The sequence below is a fragment of the Scyliorhinus canicula genome, chromosome 15, assembly GCF_902713615.1.
Source record: "Scyliorhinus canicula chromosome 15, sScyCan1.1, whole genome shotgun sequence".
NCBI lineage: Eukaryota > Metazoa > Chordata > Chondrichthyes > Carcharhiniformes > Scyliorhinidae > Scyliorhinus > Scyliorhinus canicula.
Window position 1 is genome coordinate 70,949,843 of NC_052160.1, and position 27,288 is coordinate 70,977,130.

At 47.7% G+C, this 27,288-nt stretch overlaps 1 long non-coding RNA gene across 1 annotated transcript in view; it reads right to left on the minus strand.

Moving 5' to 3' along the window:
- The window catches only part of LOC119979027, a 35,659-nt gene extending 14,286 nt beyond the window's left edge, over window positions 1–21,373 (minus strand). Inside the window, exon 1 of the long non-coding RNA XR_005463621.1 lies at window positions 21,320–21,373. This is a non-coding gene — a long non-coding RNA (uncharacterized LOC119979027). The remainder of the gene's footprint in view (window positions 1–21,319) is intronic.
- Window positions 21,374–27,288: the final 5,915 nt, after the last annotated feature.

The window sequence follows — 27,288 nt, forward strand, 5'->3', positions numbered from 1 at the left end:
AGGACTGCGTTTACTGCAGCAGTAAGAGAGACAGGCTTCCAACACTTGAAGAAATGCAACTCTATTTTATTGAACAGTTAACTATCATACATGCTTTAACTGTGGGTTGACACTATGCTGAGTTGACTGGAGACCTGAGGCTAACCTGACCAGACTATCTTACTACCACATGGTGTATGTTCTAGTTGTTTCTCATGGGCTCTGACTGTCTCAGAGGCTGGATCTCAAGAGAGCGGGAAAACTAGTGCCCTCTGGCTTTATAGTGGTCGTGTCCTGTCTGGTGATTGGTTGCTGTGATCTGTGTGTTAATTGGTCATCCTGTGTGTCAATCAATGCCTGTCTGTGCACCATCATATACTTGTCTGTATATTATGACATCCCCACCTTTTTTTTTCACAATTAAAAAAATGTGTATAGGTCAATAAATAGTGAGTGTGTGAATAGTGGCGACAAATTCTGGTTGAACGCCTCAAGGGTGGGTCAGGGGCCGCCTGCACTGGAATGGATGGAGCTGCCTCCAATGTAGAGGGCGGTAAAAGAACTGGCAGAACGGTGGCCTCGTGGAAGGGCGCGTCCTGGGGAACCAGCAGGCGAGGCGGGTCAGGTGGCGCCTGTTATGCCGAAGAAAGGAGCCATCATGCATGCGAACGAGGTATGATCTCGGGGCCACTTGCTTGACCACCACAGCTGTGGCAGACCAGCCACCGTCAGGTAGCTGAACACGAACTCGGTCAGCAGGGACCAGATCAGGGAGATCTGTGGCGTGGGCGCGTACACCGACTTGCATTGGGCCCGAGACTGTTACATCATCTGCAGGACCGGAAAATTGTCAAAGTCCGGGATGTGGATTGCCGGCACCGTCGTCCGTAGTGTGCGGTTCATTAGCAGCTGTGCTGGGGACAAGGTCAGTGGACAAAGAAGTCGCCCTGTAGGCTAACAGCGCCAGGTTAAAATCTGAACCCGAGTCAGCAGCTTTGCACAAGTCTTTTTACAATGTGGACCCCCTTTTCAGCTCTCCCATTTGACTGGGGGTAGTGGGGGCTTGAAGTGACGTGCGTAAAATTGTACTGCCGGACAAAATCCGTCCTCTCCTGGCTGACGAACCACGGGCCATTATCAGTCATGACGGTTAGAGGAATACCATGACGGGCGGAAGTCTCTTTGCACGCCTTGATGACTGTTGCTGATATGAGGTCAGTCAGTCTGACCACCTCGGAGTAGTTAGAAAAATAGTCCACGAGGAGGACATAGTCTCGGCCCTTTGCTTGAAAGAGGTCAATACCAACTTTGGTCCATGGGGAGGACACCAGTTCATGTGGCTGCAAAGTCTCTTTCGGCTGAGCCGGCTGGAACCTTTGGCACGTTGGGCAATTGAGGACAGTGTTGGCGATGTCCTGATTGATGCCAGGCCAATATACTGCCTCTCAGGCTTGACGGCGACACTTTTCGACTCCCAGGTGACCTTTGTGGATTTGGCCGAGGACCAGCTTGTGCATGCTCTGTGGGATTACTATCCTGTCCAGTTTCATTAGTATGCCATCCACCACCGCCAAATCGTCTTTTATATTGTAGAACTGTGGGCACTGCCCCTATTGCCAACCATCTGTGAGATGGCGCATGACCCACTGGAGTAAAGGATCCCTGGCCTTCTCCTGACAAATCTGTACGACCCTTTCGTCAGTGGCCGGAAAGTTGGATGCACAAAACTTCACATGAGCGTCGATCTGACGGACGAAGTCCGACTGCTCGCACGGCGTGGTGATGGATCTAGAGAGTGCGTCGGCCACAATGAGCTCCTTGCCTGGGGTGTAGACCAGGTTGAAATCGTAGCGGCGGAGTTTGAGGAGGATGCGTTGTAGGCATGGTGTCATGTCATTGAGGTCTTTCTGGATGATGTGAACCAATAGCCTGTGGTCCGTCTCGACTGTGAATCTGGGGAGTCCATACATGTAATCATGGAACTTGTCAATCCCTGTGAGGAGGCCCAGGCATTGTTTCTGAATTTGAGCACATCGTTGCTCAGTGGGCGTCATGGCTCTGGATGCATATGCGACTGAGGTCCAGGAGGAGGATGCGTCCCGCTGGAGGAGTACTGCCCCAATGCCAGCCTGGCTTGCGTCGGTGGAGATCTTCGTCTCCTTGGCAGGGTCAAAAAATGCCAGTACCAGGGCCTTGGTGAGTTTCGCCCTGAGCTCACGCCTATCCCGCTCATGAGCGGGGAGCGGAAGTCGGTTGTCTTTTTAACAAGATGTCGGAGAGCTTTGGTGTGTGATGAAAGGTTGGGGATAAACTTCCCAAGCAAGTTGACCATCCCTAAGAAGCGGAGGACCGCCTTCTTGTCTTCCGGGGTCTTCATGGCGTTGATCGCCGACACCTTGTCTGCATCTGGCTGCACACCGAACTGCGAAATATGGTCACCCAGGAACTTTATTTCTGGTTGACCGAACGAGCATTTGGCACTGTTGAGTCAGAGGCCATGCTCGTGGATCCTATGGAACACTCATTTGAGGCGATCGATGTGCTCCTGAGGAGTTGTGGACCAGACAATGATGTCATCGACATACACTCGCACCCCCTCGATGCCCTCCATCATTTGCTCCATTATTCGGTGGAACACCTCCGAGGCGGAGATGATGCCAAAGGGCATTCGGTTGTAACAGTAACAACCAAACGGGGTGTTAAATGTGCACCCCCTTCGACTGGACGTGTCCAGCTGTATTTGCCAAAACCCCTTGGAGGCATCCAGCTTTGTGAAAAACTTGGCGTGAGCCATTTCTCTGGTGAGCTCTTCCCGTTTAGGTATTGGGTAATGTTCCCTCATGATGTTACGGTTCAAGTCTTTGGAGTCGATTCAAATGCGGAGTTTTTTGACACAAACAATGGAGCTAACCCAGTCTGTGGGTTCTGTGACCTTAGAAATGACGCCCTGGTCCTGGAGGTCTTGCAGCTGCTGCTTGAGGCGGTCCTTAAGGGGTGCCGGCACCTGACGCGGTGCATGAACCACAGGTGTGGCATTCGGTTTCAGAAGTATCTTGTATCGGTAGCGGAGTGTGCCCATACCTGCGAAGACGCTGTGGTTTGTGCTATGATGTCATCTAATTGGGTTTGGAAGTTGACATCTGGCGAGGCCGTTGCCTCAGCGGGCGACATGGTGTGAACCCGCTACACAAGATTCAGGATTTTGCAGGCCTGAGCACCAAGCAAGGAAGCTCTGTTGGATCCTACAATTTCAAAATGCAGGATTGCTTTGGACGAGCGATGGGATACCACAAGCTGGCATGAGTCACTGGCAGCAGTGGCATTGCCATTGTAGTCAAGAAGCTGGCAGGCCGGTGGGAGAATGGTCGGCATGACACGGATTGAATCAAGGTCAGACTTCAAGATGAGGTTCGCTGAAGCGCCAGTGTCCAGCCTGAAGCGTATGCGAGCCTTGTTGACCGTAAGGGTGGCACATCACTCATCGTCCGGATCAATGCTCATCACTGGGAGTTGTTTCACCTTGTTGGCGGAAAGCATTGTATGCTTGGTGACGATGCCCACCCGGAATGGGGTTGTGAGGCCCTCGGATCTGGAACCATGTCGGAGTCGGAGTCTGCCACGGGTTGCTGTACTGACCGGACGTTCCTGCGCTGAGGATGGGATCACTGTGTGTTGGGCAGTTGATCAGTTCTGCACAGGGCTGCGTAGTGGCCAAGCTTCCACACTGGAGACAGCGTTGAGATTTCGCGGGACATTGCCGCTTTAAGTGGCCGGAGCCACAGCTGCTGCACGTCATGGCACCGACGTCAGGACGCTCCGTGGTGCGGTTGAACGATGTGCGCACTTGCGCAGTGCGGTCGTCGGCCTCACCGTCCCCTTGGTCGTTGCGCGCATGCGCAGGAGCCCTGGAAAAGCGCGCGAAATGGCCGCCCACATCCAGACTCAGGCCCTTGAGCTGTTTTACGGCCTGCAACATCAGCCAGCACTTGCCTGGTTACCACTGCTGACTCCCTGACTGTGTGAGTGTATTAGTCTTGCTCCACATAGCCTTGAGTTTATGGCTGATTGCATCGTGTTTATTTATCAAATTTGTGACTAAAACGTTGTACTGCTGCCATATAATTTAAAAGCAGACTTCGGGTTACTGCTAATTACATTCAAAGAAAAGCAGAAAAGAGCTATGATCAAAATGCAAAGTCAAAACTTTGTAAAGTTACATCTCAATCTCTGTTTCCCTGTTCCGACACTTTTCTCTTAATTCCTTGCTTACATCCCTGTGCATTCTCAGTTTATATATTTCTCTTTCTCGGGATTTATCCCTCCCACTTTAAATCCTACAATCACAGAATGATAGAGCACTGAGGAGGTCATTTTACCCTTCATGCCTCTTAATTTAAAAGAGACATTGATCATGTCAAAAATATGGTTATACAAATTACAACTTCAAAAGGCAAGGAACTTGAGCATACCCTTCTGGACAGCTGAGTCCACAGAGGAGAAAAGCAAAGTGATTGAACAATACAACTGCAAGCACATGCATTAGGGAAGGCAGCTAGTTTCCTGTCAACAGTCAGACAGGCCTCTTCCATCTATTATCCAAGCCATGGAGCCATCTAACATTTAAAGCCAGGGCAGATTGTAGATATTCTCCTCTAACGGGCGCAGTTTTGTGCCTTCACTGAACCAGGAAGAGACTTTGTCACCTTAGCGATATTGTGTGGTAACTATTAACTGGATTTGACCTTGAGAGTTGCTAAAATTTGATGTTGCTTGGGAAAGGGGTTTCTCAATGAGTTCAGGGAATGTGTGTATGTTTTGGGAACAAGAGGCGTGCTTAGTTATTCATGTAGTTAGTTGTCATGGTGTGAGTTAGTCTTTTGTCGTATTTTTTAAAATTTTCTTTTACTTTCATAAATATTATTTTTAATTGTTTGCACATTGACTGGACTGGTTCCTCACATTGTTCCAAACAAAAATTCGACACTAAGAACCAGTGTTTCAAGGTATACTATGGGGTTTTGAGACACTCTTGTATGTAATATCAGTAGGATTCTTAACACCTCGTAAATCCCTAAACCCTCTCTAATGCAATGAAATCTTTTCTGTAATGGGGAGACCAAAACTGCACACAGTACTCAAGTTGTAACCTAACTAGTATTTTATATAATTCCAGCACAATCTCCCTGCTTAAGTATTCTAAACCTGGGCTAATAAATGAAAAGATTCCAAATGGCTTCCTAACAATGTTATCAATCTGTTCTGTTACCTTAAGGGATCTATGGACATTCGCTCCAAGGTCTCTCACTTCCTCTATACCTCTGAGTCTCCTCTCATTTATATTGTCATCCTTTGCCTAGTTTGTCCTCGCCAAATGCATCACCTCACATTTCCCCAGGTTTAATTGCATTTTCCACTTATTTGCCCATCTGACCAGTCCATTGATATCCTCCTGCAGTCTACAGAAATCCTCCTCATTATCAACATAGCCAATTTTTGTGCCTTTTGCTGATTTCTTGACTATATCCTTTACATTTATATCCAAATCATTAATATATACCACAAAAAGCAGAGTACCCAGCACTGAGCACTGTCATGTGAGGGTTCCTTTAAGAAATGGGTGTTTATCAGTGGTGTCAGAGTGTGGGTGGAGCTGGGCTGTCTGTCAGCTTTTAGTTTTGCTTTGAGAAAAGCTTGGGTGTATCTGTGTTTTTTGGTTTTGTTTTAGTGTTGGAGCTGAAGCCAGTCAAAGAAGGTATAATTTCGATCACTTGGCAATCTAAAGACTATCTCTTGATCATTTGGTGAATTCAGAGTGATAATTGTTCTCAGTATTGAATTTAAACCGGATGTGCTTCTGTTAAAAGGTTTTTGTTGTCTTATGGATATTAAAAGGAAAGTTTAAGTATTACTTAGAATGTTGTATTATTTGGGGATTGTATTTGAATTGATGGTTGCTAAGATGTTCACTGTATGTTTTAAAAAGGTTGACTTGAGTTCATAGAATAAACATTGTTTTGTTTATACAATATAAAATACTGCTGAATGTCTGCTGCACTACACCTGTAGAGTGGGCCGTATGCTCCCCATACCACAATCTAGTAAAAGTTGTGGGTCAGGTGAACTCCATGATACACTTTGAGGTTCTCTAAACCCTGGCCCATATTAGCATTGAGCCAATTTTGTATTTGGTTTGCTACATTCCCCTGGATCCTATGGGCTTTTACTTTTTTAAACAGTCTTCCATGTGGGACCATATCAAAAGCCTTTCTACAATCCATGCACATCACATCCCCTGCACTACCCTCATCAATCATCCTTGATAGTTCCTCAAAAAATTCAACCAAGTAAATCAGACACGAGCTTCCGATAACAGATCCATGCTGACTGTCCTTGAAAAATCCATTGGCCGGATTCTTTGTTGGCTGACGCCAGAATCGGGAAATTGGGCAGGGAATCGCTTCTGGCGCTGAAATTGTGGTGCGTGCTGGTTACACGCCAAATCACAAAATTCTCTGGTGCCATGATAGTGGCATCAATGTGTTCTATTCAGCATGTAGGGTAAAGTGTGTGCGTGGGTTTCCTCCGGGTGCTCCGGTTTCCTCCCACAGACCAAAGATGTGCAGGTTGGGTGGATTGGCCATGATAAATTGCCCTTAGTGTCCAAAATTCTATGATAATCTATGATTAATCGAGGACAAAAGTTCTGCACAACATCGTGGGCCGCAGGGCCTGTTCTGTGCTGTATTGTTCTAAAGCTGTTGGCATATCATTAGCGGGCCTGACCCAGTTTTCTCCGGGGCCTCCGTGATGCTCCATCTCCACTGGGGAGAATTCCTGATGGCGAGGTTCATTTGTGCCTCGAAAGATTAGGGAAACAGGTGCCATGGTTGATGAGGGAGAGAGAGGAGGTAGGACATGGAGAGGAATGACGGTGGGCTGTGTTCCTGATGCTGGCCCGGCTGGCTGGGTGTAGGCAGGGGGAGCCCTGCGCCAGAGGGAGTGACAGGGGGAGGGCATGAGGCCAGGATAACCCCCTTTGGACTTGGGCGGTGTCCAACATTGCCGCCACCTGCAAGGCAACCATCTTGCTACACACTCCACTGACCATCCACCTTGGCCCCTGGTTCTGCGGCCACACTGGCCGTATAGGTGCCCCCACCCCACCACCCCTGCAACCCAGCCCCTACCCCATAAATATTAATTGGCTGTGTATAATCATCAATATCATCACAACTTGTACATATCATCATTTATCTACTTGTTTTGTACAATTTTCTTTAACAAAGTACAGAAAATATGTAAAAGAAAAAGGGGGATGTAGTAATACACATCACTGTATGTACACAGGGGTTAATGTAAATACACTACAACTAAGTAACCACCAGAGGGAGCACCAGAGATGTATATATACATAGACAAACAGGAACTCTTCACAGGAACGGAAGCTCAGATGTAACATAGTGTCAGCACTGGAAAGAGAACAAACTCATGGAAGTAAAGCATCTACTTCAACTGTAAGACTACGAGCTTTATTCAGACACAATAAATAATACAGAACCTACTCTCAGCTCCCCTTGCCCTCTGCCAAACTAGTTCAACTCCTCCCCAATATGCCTAGCAAACATCTCACAAGGAACTCAATCCCACCTCTCTTGAGGTGCAACCTGTCCAGCTTGTGGAGTTCCCCAGAGCCAGTTTCCTCCCCTATACAGAGAGTTTCCAACCACATATTCATCTGTCTTTTTCTCCTTTTCCTGCGCTCAATTGCATGTGGTTCTGGGTGTTATCTGGGGATTCTTACTTTTGAGACACAGTTTGCTTATTTCCTACTTGGCTCCCTCAATTCTGACTGCAGGCCCTCATCCCCCTTCCAACCTATACCATTTGTTCCAATATAGAATCCATAGAATTCCTACAGTGCAGAAGGAGGCTATTCAGCCCATCGAGTCTGCACCAATTCTCTGAAGAGCACCTGTTGCTCGTTATGCTTTTACTTGATTGCTCTGTTTTAATAACCTTTGCTCTAGAGTCGCCAGGTATCTTTCTGATACCACCACGAGGTTCAAAGCCAAGTGTTGATCAATAACTCAATACCCCAGTTAGTAAGTTTCAAATCAAAACACATTTATTATACATACAGTCAATCGCTACTCATGCATAAAACTCTACTTACTAAACTATCACTGCTACTAAAGGCCTATACTTAGCTTTCGAATGGCCCACCAGGTCAGAGGAACAATGGCCGTTGTCCGGTTCTGAGTCTGCAGGCTTCAAGCTGGTATGGAATAGTAGCTAGGAGCGCCTATCTCGTAGCGTGCGTTGACTGGAAACTTACTTGGTTGGTGCAGCTGCTAGGCAGGTCTCTCCTCGCTGAGAGTCACAGTCAAGAGTTCTTTGAGAGTTGCCAAGAGAGCGAACTGAACTTGGCGACTCTACTTTATAGTCCCCAGGGGTTTCGCGCCCTTTTGGGCGGACCCCGGACTTGATCCCAATTGATTGGACCATGTCCTAATCGGTTTTATCGATTTCTCCAATACTGGAGTCGATCTCTGATCGTTGGGAGGGTCCTACGAGTCCGTTGGCCTTCCTTTGTCCTAGCTCCCGCTGGCGCCGGGGAGTCTGGTTTGGTCTCGATTGATTCAATGTTTCTGATTGTTTCTGGGGATTGCTCATTAGTATGTAGATGGCTATTGGTTTCGGTTCTGTCTGGGTTCTGCAAATCTTAATACACAGAAAACCTTGTACCTGCTTGTTTCCCTGTGGCTGGCCAAATTTCCCTGCATTCTTTGCGGACATCCATTTTGGAATCGGGACGTGGCTACCCCAGGTGGCTACACACCTTACCTAGATCTATCCCCGTAACCTCACCTAACCTACATATCTTTGTGTTAATCTGGGGCAATTTATCATGGCCAATCCACCTAACCTGCCCATATTTGGACTGTGGGAGGAAACCGGAGCAGCCAGAGGAAACCTACGCCGACACGGGGAGAAACTGCAAATTCCACACACACTCACCCAAGGCCGGAATTGAATCATGGCCTCTGGCACTCTGAGACAGTGGTGCTAACCACTGTGTCACCCTATGAACCACGATTGCCGCCGTTCAATCTCCCCACTCAGGGTGATCTGCAGCCACTCAGTAACATCCTTAACCCTGGCATCAGGAGGCAACACAGCATCCTGCTATCACATTTTGTGGCCACAACAGCACTTATCTGCTTCCCTAACAATCGAATCATAGAGTCATAGAGATCTACAGCACAGAAAAGGCCCATCAGCCCATCGCATCTGTGCCATTAAAAAAACCCATCTAGATATTCTGATCATCTATCGCTGTAGCTCTTCCAGCCTTCCTTGTACCCACCCTGTGTAGCTGAGCCACCATGGTGCCATGGACCTGGTTCTGACTGCATCCCCCAGATGAGCCGTCGCCCTCATCAAAGCTGAATACTGGTTGAGATGTACTACATCCCTGGTCGGTTTTGACAGTTTGGTGGTCACGTGTTCCATCTCTCCCTGCACAGTCTTAAGCTATGGAGTTACCACATTTATGAACACGCTATCGCTCTCCATGTAACTGTCAGTCTCACAGATGCATCACAGTGATGGCAGCTGCTACTCTACTTCTGAAACTCGGACCTCAAGCTGCTGCAGCTGAAAAGATATGGGGCTGGATTTTTCGTTCCTGAGGCTAAGTGCCGACGTCAATGGAGACGCCGTTGTGTTTCACGATGGGAAAACCAGCCCAAACCTTCACCGATTCCGTTACCGGTGAGGGGCTAGCACTGGTGCAGCGTGAAACACCTGCGAACGCGCGGAAAATGTTGGAGAATCGCCTGGTCACATGGTGCACATGCACAGGACTGACAAGCTGCAGCCACGCGTATGCCTACAACCCCCCCCCCCCCCCCCCCCCCGCCCCACACACACACCGATTCTACCGGAAAATATGGCACCAGACGTGCTGAACCATGCGGCCACCCACCCCCACAGCCCACCTCCTGGCCATCCCTTACCACTCCCCCAGCTCTGGCAGAATTCCCCCGGCCAGTGGCACGGATCTCGGCCGGGTATGGCGGCGCTAGACACTGTCCGCGAGCCCTCTCTGTCTCTCCACAGCCGGCAAACAAGGCACCTGACCACTGAGAACACACGTGGCCCTCGGGAACTCAGCTCATAGTGGGCGGAGCATCGTGGGTGGGCTGGATAATGACATTCCAAGGGGGTGCGATTGCACGCGGTGTGCGTCCTGATGACGCGGATTTGGAGGGGTCGGGTCATCGCGACCCGGCATCAAACCGGTGCCTGCCCTGATTTTGACGACGGGAGCCATTCTCTGCCAAATCACTGTTCCCGATTTCAATGGCGGGCAACGGAGAATCCCGCCCATGGTATCACCAGCGACAAGACCCCGCAGCCGAGATTTACGGCACGGCCCTCCTAGCCCCCCGGGTTGGGGTGGGGGGGGGGGGAATAGGGGTCAAGGAGAGGCCTCCGACGCCGTTGTGAACCTCTCCGAGTTTCACGACGGCGTCGGGCCTTGCGGAGAATTCCGCCCACCGGACATCAGCTCTTGCCTTTGTCTACTCAACTACAGAGTACTGGAGGGCTCAGAGCTCCATTTAGCCTCTGCAAAAGCTATTATCTGGCTTGGTGATCATTGCACTTGCTTAGAAAAAAAATATTTGATAATTTCAGTTCTCCACTTGCAAATTATTGTTTTGAATTTAGATAATGTATACCAGTAAGTGGTAGAAGTGAAAGTAGATTACAACACCATACCACTTCTGAATTCCAATGCCCAAATAACTTTGCCATCTTTCTGGACACACTGATAAAGCTACAATGCAGCCTGTTACGTTCCAGTGCATTGCAATGTCAAGTTCATGACTAATTAAGATTGATTAAATGACAATAACATGGGCGGAAAACAATACTAATGCTATTAACAAACTGTAAACTAGTTCCAGCCGCATATACACTTCACTCCCCACACACACATACCATCCCAGCCAACAAGATCCCCGTACCAGCCTCCCCGGACAGGCGCCGGAATGTGGCGACTAGGGGCTTTTCACAGGAACTTCATTGAAGCCTACTCGTGACAATAAGCGATTTTCATTTTCATTTCAGATGGCAGCAAGACGTGCGGCCCCATGTTTCACCGATGTCAAGCTTGAGATCCTCCTGGATGCTATGGAGGAGAGGCAGGCCACTCTGAACCCGGCCCAGGAAGGAGGCTGCCAGCCGCCACCGTTCAGCATGCCTGGGCACAGATGGCAGAGGCGGTGAGCATCATCAGTAACACCGTCTGGACGGCATGAAAAAACTGCACAAACTCCTCAGGGCGGCCAGGGTGGTTAGGTAGCACTGTGTCCGTGGCATTGTCATTTGTCACACTGTCATTTTCTGTATCGTCCCCCCCCCAGGAGAAAGCTGCACACAACCGCGGGAACAGAAGAAGACACGACGGGGAGCACCAGACCTGCTGCCCTTCACCACCTGCACCCACACTCTCACCCCCACACCACCCTCATCCCCACACCACACTCACCCCCATACCACCTTCACCCCCACCCTCATCCCTACACGAGTGGTCAGCACTGTTGCCTCACAGCATCAGGGTTGCGGGTTTGACTCTGACCTCGGGTGACTGTGTGGAGTTTGCACATTCTCTCCATGGTTGCGTGGGTTTCCTCCAGGTGCTCCAGTTTCCTCCCACAGTCCAAAGAGATGCAGGTTAGGTGGAATGGTAGTGACTGAGGTGTGGGGTTACTGGGATAAGGTGGAAGACTGGGCCTGGGTAGGGTGCTCTTTCAGAGGGTTGGTGCTGACTTGATAGAGTATAGAACAGTACAGCACAGAACAGGCCCTTCGGCCCTCGGTGTTGTGCCGAGCAATGATCACCCTACTCAAGCCCACATATCCACCCTATACCAGTAACCCAACAACCCCCATTAACCTTATTTTTTACTTCACTAAGGGCAATTTAGCATGGCCAATCCACCTAACCCGCACATCTTTGGACTGTGGGAGGAAACCGGAGCACCTGGAGGAAACCCACGCACACACGGGGAGGACGTGCAGACTCCGCACAGACAGTGACCCAGCTGGGAATCAAACCTGGGACCCTGGAGATGTGTAGCATTTATGCTAACCACCATGCTACCCTGCTGCCCACAATGATGGGCCGAATGATCTCCTTCTGTACTGTAGGGATTATATGGATACTATGAAAATTAATTGCTTGTATTCATTTTGGATTTAGTAATCCAATCTTTGCACCTATTTTTCCAGAAATGCAAGTCCATCAGCATGCCAAACGTTTGATAGTGACACCAATTGGAGATAAACTTAGTACTTGTTTTCTTTAGTCCAACTTCATTTTTTGGAATGGATAAATTCTTGTTTGTCAAGTCTGATCAGCTTCCCGGATTTATCAACAAGTTTTGTTTATTAATTTCCGCCATTGATTGCAATCAGAACATTCCTCCATTCATTATTGTACATCCTTTTATTTTGTTAACCTCAACACAACAGGTTATACTGATTCTTTAAGAAGCATTTTGGGGACAGATCTTTGCAGAACAATAAAGGCACGTTAACAAATCACACTGATATTAATGTATAAATGGGCTAACAAGAGATAGACCCTGAGTCACAAACCTCCAAAGGTTCATTTATGTGACTTGTCCATTTGTTTCACACAAGGAGGATCTCACCTGGAGACCCAACTCTACTGTGCTGGTACTTGGGGCCATTAAGCTCATAAATACTCTAATTTCCTCTCCTTTCTCACACTCTCTCCCCACACCCTTCGGTCTTCCCAGACTGTCTCTCTTACTTTCCATTTCCCCTCTAGCTCCCTCACATTCTCCCCTTTCCCACACTCTCTCTCCAATTTCCTTTCTGTCTGCATCACACTTCCCCTTCCCACACTGTCTCTCGCTCTCTCTCCATTTTCTCCTCTGTTTCTCACACTCTCTATTTCCCCTGTCTCCCTCACACTACTCCCCCCCCCCCCCCCCCCCCCCCCCCCCCCCCATCCGCACCCAGCCTGGCTCTTTCCATTTCCCCTCTGTCTCTCTAACATTCTCCGCTTTCTCCCACATTGTCTCCATTTTATAACTCCCTCACACTTCCCCCTTTCTCACATTGTCTCTCTCCATTTTCCCCTGTCTCTCTCTCTCTTTCTCCATATTCCCCTCTGTCTCTCTCTCTCCATTTTCCCTCCCTCAGTCTCACACTCCCCTCTTTCCCACTCCTTTCCTAATTTTTATCTCAGCATATGCCACATGTTTGGGCAGCACGGTAGCATTGTGGATAGCACAATCGCTTCACAGCTCCAGGGTCCCAGGTTCGATTCCGGCTTGGGTCACTGTCTGTGTGGAGTCTGCACATCCTCCCCGTGTGTGCATGGGTTTCCTCCGGGTGCTCCGGTTTCCTCCCACAGTCCAAAGATGTGCGGGTTAGGTGGATTGGCCATGATAAATTGCCCATTGTGTCCAAAATTGCCCTTAGTGTTGGGTGGGGTTACTGAGATATGGGGATAGGGTAGAGGTGTTGACCTTGGGTAGGGGGTAGGGTGCTCTTTCCAAGAGCCGGTGCAGACTCGATGGACCAAATGGCCTCCTTCTGCACTGTAAATTCTATGTAATTCTATATGTTTGAGCTCCAAAACTTTCCACCACCAGCACCGTGACCAATAAATCAATTCTTCCAAACAGGAAAATCGACTGTATTCAAACTGAGCCAACCCCTGGTATCCCCCAATGAGAGTGTTCTGACACAATGGCCAACCAACGGCCCTCAAAGGTCAGCGTTGAGCTGTGCAATCCCAAACTAGTTGGGCAAAGAAAATATTGCAGGTTTGTTCTGACCACTTCCGATAGAATTGCACAGGGTTTAGTTTCTATTGTAGTCAATGAGAAGTCCCGAAAAGGTGAGTCAGAAATAGGTTATTTCCGACTCACAGTTAGGAAATACAGCGACTAAGCCACACTCCAAGTCCCAGGCGGGACCATCCTGAGATGCCGGCTCCCTATTTTATCTCGGGGAATTAAGGAACCCACAGTTGGGCCTCCGCCCTTCAGCAGGGGGGAGTTCGCATTCCATGAGCCCCACGGGGAGATTGATCGGCTTGTCCCCGTGGATCTACTGAGGGTTATAGCAGTTTCAATGGTAGATGATGTTTAAAGATTCCATTAAACATTCACCCCCGAGGGTGGAAATGTGGTGCAGTGGTTAACACTGCTGCCTCACGCGTTGAGGTCCAGGGTTCGATCCCGGACCCGAGTCACTGTCTGCGTGGAGTTTGCACATTCTCCCTGTGTCTGCATGGGTCTCACCCCCACAACCCAAAATATGTGCAGGGTAGGTGGATTGGTCATGCTAAATTAATTGGAAAAAACATAATTGGATGCTCGAAATTTATAAAAGAGAAAACATTCTACTCCGAATGTGACTGCTCATATATTGACTGACAGAAATTCTGCAGAAACCGTCACTCTCAATCCTTCACACATTTGATGCAAAAACACAACCTGGAATATTTTGTATTATCTCCGTTTAGAAACTGGTGTGCATTTGGTTAGGATCAGAGGCGGACCTAAATTTTTGGGGCCCTGAAGCTTGAACTGTTATGGGGGCTCCTTCGCAACCAGCAACGAGGTCTGGGTAACCACTGTTATCTTCTTATAGAGAAATACATCACAGAACAGGCCCTTCGGCCCACGATGTTGTGCCGAAGTTTTGTCCTAGGTTAATCATAGAATTTTGGACAATTTTTCATGGCCAATCCACCCAACCTGCACATCTTTGGACTGTGGGAGGAAACCGGAGTACCCGGAGGAAACCCACACAGTCACGGGGAGGATGTGCAGACTCCACACAGACAGTGACCCAAGTCGAAATCGAACTTGGGACCCTGGAGCTGTGAAGCAATTGTGCTATCCACAATGCTACCGTGCTGCCCTTAAGAACTTAACCTACACTCCATTATTCTACCCTAATCCAAGTACCTATCCAATAGCCGCTTGAAGGTCCCTAACTTTTCCGACTCAACCACTACCACAGGCAGTGCATTCCATGCCCCCACTACTCTCTGGGTAAAGAACCTACCTCTGACATCCCCTCTATATCTTCCACCATTTATCTTAAATTTATGTCCCCTTGTAATGGTGTGTTCCACCCGGGGAAAAAGTCTCTGACTGTCTACTCTATCTATTCCCCTGATCATCTTATAAACCTCTATCAAGTCGCCCCTCATCCTTCTCCGTTCTAATGAGAAAAGGCCTAGCACCCTCAACCTTTCCTCGTATGACCTACTCTCCATTCCAGGCAACATCCTGGTAAATCTCCTTTGCACCTTTTCCAAAGCTTCCACATCCTTCCTAAAATGAGGTGACCAGAACTGCACACAGTACTCCAAATGTGGCCTGACCAAGGTTTTGTACAGCTGCATCATCACCTCACGGCTCTTAAATTCAATCCCTCTGCTAATGAACGCTAGCACAACATAGGCCTTCTTCACAGCTCTATCCACTTGAGTGGCAACTTTCAAAGAACTATGAACATAGACCCAAGATCTCTCTGCTCCTCCACATTGCCAAGAACCCTACCGTTAACCCTGTATTCCGCATTCATATTTGTCCTTCCAAAACGGACAACCTCACACTTGTCAGGGTTAAACTCCATCTGTCACTTCTCAGCCCAGCTCTGCATTCTATCTATGTCTCTTTGAAGCCGACAACAGCCCTCCTCACTATCCACAACTCCACCAATCTTCGTATCATCTGCAAATTTACTGACCCACCCTTCAAACCAACCATTGAGGCTGGTTTAGCTCACTGGGCTAAATCGCTGGCTTTTAAAGCAGACCAAGCAGGCCAGCAGCACGGTTCGATTCCCGTACCAGCCTCCCCGGACAGGTGCCGGAATGTGGCGACTAGGGGCTTTTCACAGTAACTTCATTGAAGCCTACTCGTGACAATAAGCGATTTTCATTTCATTTTTTTTCATTTCAACTCCCTCATCCAAGTCGTTAATGAAAATCACAAACAGCAGAGGACCCAGAACTGATCCCTGCGGTACGCCACTGATAACTGGGCTCCAGGCTGAATATTTGCCATCCACCACCACTCTCTGTCTTCTATCGGTTAGCCAGTTTGTTATCCAACTGGCCAAATTTCCCACTATCCCATGCCTCCTTACTTTCTGCATAAGCCTACCATGGGGAACCTTATCAAATGCCTTACTAAAATCCATGTACACTACATCCACTGCTTTACGTTCATCCACATGCTTGGTCACCTCCTCAAAGAATTCAATAAGACTTGTAAGGCAAGACCTACCCCTCACAAATCCGTGCTGACTATCCATAATCAAGCAATGCCTTTCCAGATGCTCAGAAATCCTATCCCTCAGTACCCTTTCCATTACTTTGCCTACCACCGAAGTAAGACTAACTGGCCTGTAATTCCCAGGGTTATCCCTATTCCCTTTTTTGAACAGGGGCACGACATTCGCCACTCTCCAATCCTCTGGTACCACCCCTGTTGACAGCGAGGACGAAAAGATCATTGCCAACGGCTCTGCAATTTCATTTCTTGCTTCCCATAGAATCCTTGGATATATCCCGTCAGGCCCAGGGGACTTGTCTATCCTCAAGTTTTTCAAAACGCGCAACACATCTTCCTTCCTGACAAGCATCTCCTCAAGCTTATCAGTCTGCTTCACGCTGTCCTCTCCAACAATATGGCCCCTCTCGTTTGTAAATACTGAAGAAAAATACTTGTTCAAGACCTCTCCTATCTCTTCAGACTCAATACACAATCTCCCGCTACTGTCCTTAATCGGACCTACCCTCGCTCTAGTCATTCTCATATTTCTCACATATGTGTAAAAGGCCTTGGGGTTTTCCTTGATCCTACCCACCAAAGATTTTTCAAGCCCTCTCTTAGCTCTCCTGATCCCTTTCTTCAGTTCCCTCCTGGCTATCTTGTATCCCTCCAGCGCCCTGTCTGAACCTTGTTTCTTCAGCCTTACATAAGTCTCCTTCTTCCTCTTAACAAGACATTCAACCTCTCTTGTCAACCATGGTTCCCTCACTCGACCATCTCTTCCCTGCCTGACAGGGACATACATATCAAAGACACGCAGTACCTGTTCCTTGAACAAGTTCCACATTTCACTTGTGTCCTTCCCTGACAGCCTATGTTCCCAACTTCTGCACTTCAATTCTTGTCTGACAGCATTGTATTTACCCTTCCCCCAATTATAAACCTTGCCCTGTTGCTCGCACCTATCCCTCTCCATTACTAAAGTGAAAGTCACACAATTGTGGTCACTACCTCCAAAATGCTCCCCCACTAACAAATCTATCACCTGCTCTGGTTCATTACCAAGTACTAAATCCAATATGGCCTCCCCTCTGGTCGGACAATCTACATACTGTGTTAGAAAAGCTTCCTGGACACACTGCACAAACACTACCCCATCCAAACTATTTGATCTAAAGAGTTTCAACTCAATGTTTGGGAAGTTGAAGTCGCCCATGACTACTACCCTGTGACTTCTGCACCTTTCCAAAATCTGTTTCCCAATCTGTTCCTCCACATCTCTGCTGCTATTGGGGGGCCTATAGAAAACTCCCAACAAGGTGACTGCTCCTTTCCTATTTCTAACTTCAACCCATATTACCTCAGTAGGCAGATCTCCCTCGAACTGCCTTTCTGCAGCTGTTATACTATCTCTAATTAACAATGCCACCCCCCCCCCCCCCCCCCACCTCTTTTACCATCCTCCCTAATCTTGTTGAAACATCTATAACCAGGGACCTCCAACAACCATTTCTGCCCCTCTTCTATCCAAGTTTCCGTGATGGCCACACATCGTAGTCCCAAGTACAGATCCATGCCTTAAGTTCACCCACCTTATTCCTGATGCTTCTTGCATTAAAGTATACACACTTCAACCCATCTCCTTGCCTGCAAGTACTCTCCTTTGTCATTGTTACCTTCCCCACTGCATCACTACGTGCTTTGGCGTCCTGACTATCGTCTACCTTAGTTGCTGGACTACAGATCCGGTTCCCATTCCCCTGCCAAATTAGTTTAAACCCTCCCGAAGAGTACTAGAAAACCTCCCCCCCAGGATATTGGTGCCCCTCTGGTTCAGATGCAACCCGTCCTGCTTGTACAGGTCCCACCTTCCCCAGAATGCGCTCCAATTATCCAAATACCTGAAGCCCTCCCTCCTACACCATTCCTGCAGCCACGTGTTCAACTGCACTCTCTCCCTATTCCTAGCCTCGCTATCACGTGGCACCGGCAACAAACCAGAGATGACAACTCTGTCTGTCCTGGCCTTTAACTTCCAGCCTAACTCCCTAAACTTATTTATTACCTCCACACCCTTTTTCCTACCTACATCGTTGGAACCAATGTGCACCACGACTTCTGGCTGCTCATCCTCCCCCTTCAGGATCCTGAAGACACGATCAGAGACATCCCTGGCCCTGGCACCCGGGAGGCAACATACCTTTCGGGAGTCTCGCTCGCGACCACAGAATCTCCTATCTATTCCCCTAACCATTGAATCTCCTGTTACTATTGCTTTTCTATGCTCCCCCCTTCCCTTCTGATCCCCAGAGCCAGACTCAGTGCCAGAGACCTGGCCGCTGGGGCCTTCCCCCGGTAGGTCATCCCCCTCAACAGCATCCAAAACGGTATACTTGTTTTGAAGGGGAACGGCCACGAGGGATCCCTGCACTGTCTGCCTGTTAGTTTTCTTCACGACAGATCACCACAAATTTTTTTTAAATTTAACCACTACATCTCAGATTTTGATTAAAATTGCTGTCCTGGATTATCTCACATGTCAAAGTCATTGGTGTGAATAAAAAATTCCTATGCCTTATAGTTTTCCAGTTATGGGGGGATGAAAATTAGGGAAATATTATATACATGCATGATGCATCACAGAATGATGAAATAAAACAGAAAAGACCACAGTAAATATAATCTTTTATTTTAGACACCTATGAGAATACATACTACATGAAGCACAAAATACTCTTTTTTCTGTTTTTTCTAGCAACATATTCACGTACAGTTTTGTCATATGCACTTCTACCGGCCAGTTCGCGCGTGCCTGGTGAAAGTGTCCCGCCCCTTTGAACGCCTCAGCGTGGACTTCAAAGGGCCCCTCCCCTCCACCGACCGCAACACCTACATCCTTAGTGGGGTCGATGAATTTTCTAGGTTCCCCTTCGCCATCCCATGCCCGGATATGACGTCTGCCACCGTCATCAAGGCTCTGGATTCCATTTCCGCTCTGTTCAATTTCCCCGACTACATCCACCGTGACAGGGGATCCTCGTTCATGAGTGATGAGCTGCGTCATTTCCTGCTCAGCAGGGTTATCACCTCCAGCAGGACGACCAGCTACAACCCCCGGGGAAACGGGCAGGTAGAGAGGGAGAACGGGAAGGTATGGAGGGCCGTCCAGTTGGCCCTATGGTCCAGGAACCTCCCAGCCGCTCGCTGGCAGCAGGTGCTCCCTGACGCGTTCCATTCCATTCGGTCACTACTGTGCACCACAATTAACAGTGCACCCCATGAACGTGTTTTTGCCTACCCTAGGAAGTCTACATCCGGGGTGTCACTCCCGACTTGGCTCACGACTCCGGGCCCAGTCCTTCTCTGTAGGCATGTCCGGCACCACAAGGCGGAACCCCTGGTGGACAAAGTACGCCTTCTCCACGCCAACCCTCAGTATGCCTACGTGGAGTTCCCCAACGGCCGCCAGGACACAGTCTCGCTCCGGGACCTGGCTACCTCAGGTGCCGATCCCATGCCCACGCCCCTTTTCCCCCCTGTGCCACCCTCCTTTTCCCCGGCACCCCCGTATTCATCCCCACCAGGTCCATCCCTTGTCCCCCTGCCCACACTGGAGGACACGGAAGATTTCGGCTCGCTCTCGGAGTCATCCCGCCAGCAGCCAGCACCAACACCGCCAGCGCCTGCACCATCGTTGCCATCATCGCCTGGGCAGATGTCGCCACCACAGCTACGCCAATCACAGCGGAACGTTGGACCGCCGATTCGGCTCAACCTGTAACCTGCTAACCGGATGGACTCTTGGTTTTCTTTGTTTGAACCCTTTTGTAAATATATCATCCTTTGTACTATAGTTACATGTCACCCCCGCTGGACTCATTTTTTTACAGGGGGTGAATGTGGTGATAACCACTGTAGATATGCGTACTTGCAGTAGGGGGATGTATGGCTGTACCTGTAGTACAGGTTCCTCCGGTAAGCTCCTGTGGCGCTAACAATTACAGTCAAAGATGGGAGACAAGTTCAATCGAGGCTTTATTGCTGTGTGATGCTATTCCTCCAGCTGCAACTGAAGACTAGAGTCTGAGTGACTCACACGCATATTTATACACAAGCTCCCTGTGGGCGGAGCTAGCCGGCAGGGGCTTACTGGAGGAACCTGTATTACAGGTACAGCCATACATCCCCCTACTGCAAGTACGCATATCTACAGTGGTTATCACCACAGCCCCTGCCGGCTAGCTCCGTCCACAGGGAGCTTGTGTATAAATATGCGTGTGAGTCACTAAGATCCTATTCCACAGTTGCAGCCGCAAAAATAGCATCACACAGCAATAAAGCCTCGATTGTACATGTCTCGAGTCTTTGTGTGCAATTGTTAGCGCCACAATAACTAAATATATGAGATACACTTCTCCAAAATTCAGACACATACAATACTCTATGGGTTTGTGCCACTATCTGGATGTTAGTGTCTGGGGGTGTTGACTGATCCAAGCTCTGTTAGATGGGCGGCTTCGCTCCAGCAAACCCCAGGGAAATTTGTTCCCTCATCCATTAATGCCCCTAAAATCTCAGAATAGCACAAACGCCCTTTCGACATCTTTAGTTTAATCCCGAAAAAATCAAGTACAGAAATCCAGCTTTGGACAGACATAACAATATTCCCGAAAGATTTAATTGTCGAAAACACTCCTGACATTCTTCACCAAACTAGCTATGAAGGGGCAAGTGACCAGCCCGTTAACCAACTTAAATCCTTTTTTAAAGGTAGACCCAAAACTCATAGAAAATCCAAGAAAACAAAATATATAAAAATCCACAAGCCTGGTAAATTACTGCACATTTTTAAAAAAAAGAATAGATAGGTCACATTTACAAGTGACAAATATTTCTAACATCACGGATATTATTTAGACCATTAATAGAACCATTTGTTTCGGTAATGATTCCTGAACTACAAGCAAAATAGATCATTCTAACTCAGTCGCTCAAACCTGCTTTCCAGAAAGAAGAGAACGTCTGCAGTGAATTGCCAGCGGTGAAGAATGGGCTCCAATAATCCAGATAAGTTTCATGTATCAGAGTGGGTGTGTCCAGATTTACCTGGCGTTATTGTGTTGAAAAGAAAAGCTGATCAATTGGCGAGATTCTTACTTTGCTAAGCACAGAAATGATGTAGATGCTCAGGAATTGTGAAAATGCTTTGAATTGTAATTTAAATGCACACAGGTTGTTCACCGAGGCCTTTTGCAACGTTAAACTTTAATACCATCTAGTTTAAATGTGGAAAGAAACTGGAACAAGTGTAGGAAAACGGAATTCATGTTTTAAAATGTTAATGCAGCACTGTTTCCCTAATTGAAAACTGGCACAGTCGTGGGAAAAGGTGTTAGGATGAGTAGAATTGTAGACGATGGCAGTGGTATATAAGGGCCATTGTATTGCACAGCAACTCAATAATAATTCCAATGAAAAAGTTTCAAGGAACATCTAAAGTTATTACATTTTAAGCTTCTATAAAGGATAAACATCATGGATATACACATTAGTGAAGCTCGGATACTGAGAGGTTGTTTCTCCTTGTGAGAGTGTCGAGGACCAGAGGGCATAATCTCAGAATCAGGGGTTGTTCATTTAAAACTGAGATGAGGAAGAATTTCTTCTCCCAGAGGGTAATGAATCTGTGGAATTCTTTATGCAGAGAGCTGTAGAGACTGGGTCTGGGTCATTAAGTCTGTTCAAGGCTGAAATAGACAGATTTTCACTCATTAAGGGAATCAAGGATTAAGCGGATAGGACAGGAAAGTGGAGTTGAAGATTATCATACCTATATGAAGATCTTTTTAAAAATTCATTAAATGGATGTGGGCATTAGGGTTAATTGCCGGTCCTGTCAACATTTATTGTCCATCCCCAGTGGAACTTGAGAAGGTGATGGCGAGGTACTTTCTTGAGCAGCTTTAATCCCTGAGGTGTAGGTACACCCACCGTGCTGATAGTGAGAAAGTTCCCAATGACAGAAAAGGAACAGCGATATATTTCCAAGTCAGGATGGTGAGTGACTTGGAGGGGAACCTCCAGGTGGTGGTATTCCCAGATATCTGCTGCTCTTGTTCATCTAGATGGTAGTGGTCATGGATTTGGAAGTTGATAAGGATCATTGGTTAGTTCCTACAGTGCATCTTGTGGATGAGTACATGGCTGCTCCAGTGGTGGAGGGAGTGAATGTTTATGGAAGTGGTAGTGTGAATTGCACTTTCACGTATCTGATCGTCAGTCCAGAAGTAAAACACTCGAACACGTCAGTAACGAATATTCGTTTATTTACGGCCGGGACAAATCTCTAAGCAGTCGGGTAACCACCTTCGAGAAGTGCCAAAATCCCAGAATAAGGACTGTATTTTTATACATTTTACAGCTTAGGGGTGGTCCCCTTAAATTCCTAGATACACCTATGATTTGGCAAGGATCCAGAACATGTACATATATGGAATTATTCTTCGAGGTCGGGAGGTTATTTTTGACATAATCATTAGCACAAGTCACTATTAATAAAGGTTTTTGTATCCCATGGCCATCTGGCTTAACTCATTCCAAAGCCCATTCCTTTTACATTTCAATGTTTATTTGTCTCAACTGGTCAAACGAGCTTAATTGTGCTATCTCTGCAATAAAGTAACGCTTCCCATTCATTCCATTCTTTGACTTTTTGACCTCTCTGCTTTCACAGATGCGGGTCAGAACATTAAATAGTACTAAAGCCACACTCCCCTCTTTCCATCCCATAACCTTCTGACATCTCTGCTTTCACAGATGCCGGTCAGAACACGCTCCCTTTATTTCATGTAAAGTGGCCCAAGAATTGGACCACATCCAGCTCCACCAGTCAGCCTGACCGGCGAGTCGCAAGCGCTGTACTCCATCTCTGATATGGGTTACCAGACGCGTGATATTCTCTGAACTGTCTGGAATATAACCCATTCAGCCGTCTGTTCGATCGAGAAAGGAACAGATATCAAGGGAACGCCTCCATGGGCATGGGTCGGGACCTGTGTACATACCCAGCAAGAGGAGACACCCACTTTCTTAGCATAGACATAGGACATAAACAGAAATGAATTTGCCGTTACATGGTGCGTTGCCCGCTTCCTTCTGGAAGGCGAGTAGGGGTGAGTAGTCCTTGATGGTAAAATTTGTACCCTGTCCTTATCAATGCACCGGTGGTTCCACCTGCATGTGCGGCGATCGTACATTAGAACCATGTACGTAATCAGGAATCGGCGCTTCTGGTCGTCGGGAGGAACGGTGGTCGGGCAGTTTCTGATAGCGGTGGTGATCCATCGGAGATCTGTCGTTGTTCCACATTGTGGGGTTCCTTCCCGGCACATGGGTGGGTGTCGGCTTCCGTACAGGCATCTCCTTCTTTCGGATGTAGCGAGAGAGAGCAGGGTGGCGAGTATTGTGACGGCGAAGAGGGGCCTCATCCTGGTACTCGTGTTCCTAGGACTTAAAGGAAAAGTTTAGAACATCATGGATACTTAATTAACTTACAATGGTGCATATGTACCCATGCTCTCCGGCCCTCCACTTTTACTGCAGTGGGGGTAGTGAGTAGAACCTGTAGGGGACCCTCCCATCGAGGTTCCCAACCTTTAATTGTCCAATTTCGAATTAGGACATAATCCCCAGGGTTGATGGAGACGTCATGAGTAATGGATGGGACTTCTTCCTGGGTGGCACGAACTCGGGAGTGTAATCCTTTCAAAATTCTAGTTAGTGTTAATATATAATTAGCCATCTCGGTAGTCATGTAATGGAATTGAACATTCCGTGGAACACTGCTGTCCCAAGGCGTTCGAAAGGGTCTGCCATATAGTATTTCCGCTGGGCTTAGGCGAGTTTTTCCTGCGGGGGTGGCACGTAGCTGGAAGAGTGCTAAAGGCAGGAGTTTGAGCCAAGTGGCCCCAGTGTCTGCTTGTAGTTTAGCGAGTTTAGTCTTTAGAGTCTGATTAGCCCTTTCCACCACTCCAGCGGCTTGTGGTCTGTAGGCACAATGAAACTGTTGCTTTATTCCAAGCAGAGCACAGAATTCCTTATTGATTTAACCTATGAAGTGGGGACCATTGTCAGAGCTCAGCCGGGCTGGAATTCCAAATCGCGGAACAATTTCTCGCATTAACACCTTAACTACTGTCGAGGCCTTGTTATCCGTAGTCGGGTAGGCCTCGATCCATTTGCTAAAAGTGTCCACAATGGCTAACACATATTTATAGCATTGACATCTTTCCAACTCAATGTAATCCATTTGTAGGGTCTCAAATGGACCCTCAGGTAAGGGGGTTGTGCCAGGATCACAGGGGACGGCCTTCCCGGGGTTGTGCTGTTGACAGATTAGGCACCGACTGCTAATTTGTTGGGCCATTTCTTGCAGTCGTGGGTGCCACCAGCTTTTTAACAATATGTCCCCTGTGGCACGAGCTCCACAGTGAGTTGCAAAGTGTACACATTCGGTCACCCAGGCTGCTAATGCATCGGTCATACATGTTTGTCCTACCGGGGTGACCCACAGCTTATTTTCGATATCATATATACATCCTAAGTTTTTCCACATATTTACAGCAGTTGCAGGAGCGTTCTCCTGCATTTGGATTATGTCAGCAATGGTTGGCATAGGTTTTTCAGAGGGAGACTTTTCCGGGGGGGTTTTAGTCTGCCTCATCATTCTAGGCACCATTAGTTTGCCAGATTTAGAAATTTCTTTTGCCTTCTCGTCCGCTCTCCTGTTGCCCGTTTCCACCAGTCCCGTGCTATCTGTATGCGCTGCGCATTTTATCACCGCTATCTTGTCTGGGAGCATAAGGGCCTGCAATAACTGTGTTACTAACTGCTGGTGTGAGATGGGTGTACCAGCGGAGGTTAGAAATCCTCTGTTTTTCCATCACCGTCTTGATCGATGATTGCATAGCCAGATTGTCTATCCCCCCTTTCGCCGACGGAAGAACTTCCATCGGTGAAAAAGGAACAATCTGCACTTGGGAGGGGTATATCGGAGAGGTCGTCTCGAACCGAGGAGACTTCCTGCAACAGTTGCAGACAGTCATGAGTTGGGTCGAGCATGTCTGTGGGAGGATGCGTCAAAAAGTCAGCAGGGTTGATAGTGGTGCAGTGGGCAAACTGGAATTTCGGGTTATTAAGGAGAGCAATCTCATATTTGTTCTGACGAGCCATCGTGAGATGCTGAGTCTGTAGCTGTCCCAAAAAGGCCGTAACAGAATGGGAACTATAGACAGTAATATCTTGTTGGAGGGTAATATTAGCAGCCGATTGCAGGCTGTTGTAGATAGCTGCAAGAATTTGGGTACAGATAGGATAGCCAAGGGCTACCGGATCGAGTTTAGAGGAGTAGTATGCAACCGGGCGACAGCGGTCGCCGTGGCGTTGGGTCAGGACAGCTGTGGCGCAGTCGGCAAGGACTGTGCAATAGAGCTGAAAAGGGCGATCATATAAGGGTCGACCAAGGGCAGGGGCCTGGAGGAGTGCCTCCTTGAGGCGGTTCTGCTAGTGACTGTTTGTGATCAGCGGGCACTAGGACCCTGCGGAGCCATGCAGTGTCAATTTCAACGCAGCAGTTTCGAAACTGCCCAGCACAAATTCTTTATCTGTTTATTCTGAGACCAATGTAGTTCTGAACATACTGAGTTACTCATAATACTGATCACATTCCAGGGGCGGTGGCGGAGGTGGCTGTGGGGGCTGTGGAGGCTGTGGAGGCTGTGGGGGCTGTGGGGGCTGCGGAGGCTGTGGGGGCTTCTGACGTCCCCCGCAATTGAACAGATGTTCCTCATCCCCATCGTCCCCCTCCTCCCAACCTTGCTTCGCATTGCTGACCGGCGCCGGGGTAGGAGTAGCATTCTTACGTTCTTTATATTCTTTACATTCCCTCTTTAAGACCTCTACTGTTTTAACAATTCCCCCTTTGGTGAGGCCAATACCCAATTTTGAGGCATTTGCCTGCCAGCTAGCCAGTATAGATGCATCTTTCATTAACTGACAGTATTCCCTCCACAAGGCAATTAATTTCTTTGCGGTGGGTTCTTGATAATACAGAAAAATGTGTCATTTGAAACATGAAAGTCTGGCAATATCTGGTTTAAGAGGGTACAGGGAAAGATCCCACAAAAGGTTAATAGCATCTGCAAAGAGCAGGGTTATAAAATGCAGATTCTTGCTCACAAGCAGGTCTCAGCAGACACACAGGCTTCATGTGGTAAGCTAAAACAATGGCTCACACCTTCATGGAATGTAACTATCTCAGGAAGCATCTGAAAAGCATGGATGAGAGTTTCAATTGCATTAAGTGACGAATGTTTAAAACAGGCAAGTCTTTCAAGTCACAACCAAGTTAAATTTTAGCATACAGCTAAGAGCAAAGTTTCACACCTTAATTGAAATAAACTCTCTTAGTAAACAGCTGGAAAGAATGGAAGATGCTCAGTCGAATTTAGTGTCAATTTAAGGGGTAAAATTCTACGAACATCAAGTTAATTAAAAGAAAATTGGAGATGACCTGGCTACGAGAAACATCATTTAAGTCAAAATCAAAGGCAAAGTTATGAACTGGGGACAATTGGAAAATTAAACGATTTGAAATCACAGAAATAAAAGTTAACTATTGAAACAAAAGCATTTTTGAAATCAAATCTGAGAGGAGACGATATGCCTGAAATGAATAACGAGTTGTAGTAAGATATTTACATCAAAGATACTTTTAAACTATCAAAGTGAAACAAGCCCATATACAATACAGTCGTTAAAACTTAATAACTCTTCGAAAGAGAATATAAACCCAGGGAGCAGAAGCAGCAGCACTCTGCACAGCAACAGGAGAGAGAGAGAGAGATAGAAGAGAGAGAGAGACGCAGCCTGCTGGAGAAAGACAAGGAAAGCAGCCGAGTTTAAACAG